Genomic DNA, 2,993 nt, shown 5'->3' with positions numbered 1-2,993 from the left:
CATAATATTATGTATAAATATGTATATTTACATGCTGTATGTATGCATGTATGTCAGGATGGCACTAAATGTTTCATAATAAATTCTTATTGATCTTCTGAGTTTCGGTATCCCTACTGATGACTATGTATGTATGTATTCCATTTCCATATCATCCATAGAACAACACTTCATAAGCATCAATTTTGATACAGGAATTCATGAACAATGAGAAATGAAACTGAATAAAAACTTTAATTTTTGCAGACCTAGGTAGGAATATCGGATGAAACTGTCAATAAAAGCAGGAGTTATATGAATCAAATAATCTATTTTTCAAGAAAATCAAAATAATTTTTTTAAGAACTTCGAAAAACAAAATTTTAATCTTGATTACTTGCTTAGTGGTGTCTAACTACTTTTAGTTTTTAGTGAACAATAAAGTAGATATTAATTTTTTTTAGGTAAAATGAATATATATGTGTTTCCAATTATAATTGTGCAGATGTTGAAAAGGCAAAACAGTCTTAAACGACAGAAAAGCCTCAAGCAGAAAGCAAGCTTAGTATGACAGATGTTGATAAGCATCTCATACGCCAAGCGAGGAGAGGACAGCCATCTGTAACTCTCACGGCGTTTCATGACCAACTGACGATCAGAGCGTCTCGGCACCTACCTGACGAGTTACCAGATACCACTTTTTTTTTTCTAACTCCCGATATGGAAATGAGACATATTTCTCGTAAGTAACATTTATGACATTTTAATCATAAATTAGGAGATCTCAGAAAAACCTGTAATATATATAAAGAGATAGATTTTTCGTGAAGCGTACTTTGGATTGAAATATATCTTGAAATCTACGAATGGTTGCTTATTATGTTTATCTTAACACATTTTTTCTAGCGAATTACTATTTATAACACATCAAAGATAAAAGTTATTATTTAGCATACCGTACTATACACACACACACATACACACACACACACACACACACACACACACACACACACATATATATATATATATATATATATATATATATATATATATATATATGTATGTATGTATGTATGTATATCTTTAGAAGACGGAGCTGCAGCTCTAGGTACATCTTATCAGAGGAACCATAGGGAAAGGCATCGTACTCAGGTACATTTATTTTGCCGACGTTTCACGACTCATAGCCGCATCCTCAAGGCTATAATTAAAGATAAACACGAACATTAAAACTACACACTGCATAATTCATGAAAATTACGCAATATTTAAAAATTCAATGAACATCAGCATGTTGAACATTAAACAAATTTTGAATGTCTTAAAACAGGAAGACACCAAGCGCTAAAATTATGTACAGACAAGTTACATTAAAATCATTTAAAAAAATTACAGAAGAAAATATAAAAAAAATTATGATATGTATGTAAAAAAATAAATAAAAAATGAAGAATAAATAAATACACTAAAACAGTAAGGCTATTCTGTACCTTATCCTCGCAAAGGACGGGCAGTGACAGAAAATTTAAAAAAATATAAACAAGCACCCTAGGCGATGAACAACTGAACAGAGTAGGATTGCGTATTTAAGGACGGAACTATCTTTTTTATCATAATGGATTCAAAGGTTGTTAGGTCGTTTTCATTTTGTATTTGGCCTATAATAGTAAAATCCTTATCATTAATGTATGTTTTACATGATTTAGAGTGGTTCCTGATATTTGACTGTTCGGGGTTTGTTAATCTGCTGCCCGTTCTAAATCTTAAGCCCCTGTGAGAATCTATTCTCACTTTTAGTAATCTCTTCGTACAACCCACATAAGTCCCGTGATCACATCTCGGAGGAGCGTATGTTAGATGATTGCCCCCTTAGCTTCTTGCCTCAGTTTTATCGTAGATACGTTGATGACACTTTCGCATTATTCCGAATCAAGTTTAAAGCAGAACAATTCTTAGAATTTGTCAATGCCTTACATCCTAATATCAGATTTACACTCGATGAGGAAGAAAATAACAAGCTTCCCTTTCTGGATGTTCTAGTGTCCAGGAACGAGGAAGGCTTTTACACGGGCATTTTTAGAAAAAAGACTTTTACCGGGTTAGGTATCAACTTTTATAGTTCTTGCTTTTATAATTTTAAACTCAATACTATCTCAACTCTCCTACACAGGGCCTTCACCCATACCTCTAATTGGTTTACTTTTAATGATGAAATTAACTTTCTTTCCCAATATCTTAAAAATAACTGCTTCCCAGACAAACTTTTGTTTAAAATGCTTAAGAAGATGCTTGATGCCCGATTCATAGAGGTACCAATGGTTTTGACAGTACCAAAATTAAAAATGTTTGCTAGCTTCCCTTTTCTTCATGACGACCTCTTCAGAAAAAAGTACCTGGCAATTATTCAAAAAGAATTCCCGGCACTGAACCTAGAAATAGTTCCAAAAAATACGTTAACTATCGGATCCTTGTTCAAAACGAAAGACCGCCTTAGTCCTCTTCTAAAATCTAATGTTTTATACAAATATACGTGCCCGAGATGTGATCACGGGTCTTATGTGGGTTGTACGAAGAGGTTACTAAAAGTGAGAATAGATTCTCACAGGGGCTTAAGTTTTAGAAGGGGCAACAGATTAAGAAACGCCGAACAGCCAAGTATCAGGAACCACTCTAAATCATGTAAAACATACATTAAAATAGGATTTACTCTTATAGGCCCAAACTTACAAAATGAAAATACGGACCTAAAAACCACCTTGGAATCCATTATGATAAAAAAGATAGTTCCGCCCTTAAATACGCAATCCTCCTCTGTTCAGTTGTTCATCGTCTAGAGTGCTTGTTTATATTTTTAAAAATTTTCTGTCACTGCCCGTCCTTTGCGAGGATAAGGTACAGAATAGCCTTACTGTTTTAATTTTTTTACATACATATCATAATTTTTGTATATTTTCTTTTGTAATTTTTTGAAATAATTTTAATGTAACTTGTCTGTACATAATTTTAGCGCT

The sequence above is a fragment of the Macrobrachium nipponense genome, chromosome 35 (assembly GCF_015104395.2).
Source record: "Macrobrachium nipponense isolate FS-2020 chromosome 35, ASM1510439v2, whole genome shotgun sequence".
Classification (NCBI taxonomy): Eukaryota; Metazoa; Arthropoda; class Malacostraca; order Decapoda; family Palaemonidae; genus Macrobrachium; species Macrobrachium nipponense.
This window is presented reverse-complemented; position numbering follows the sequence as displayed.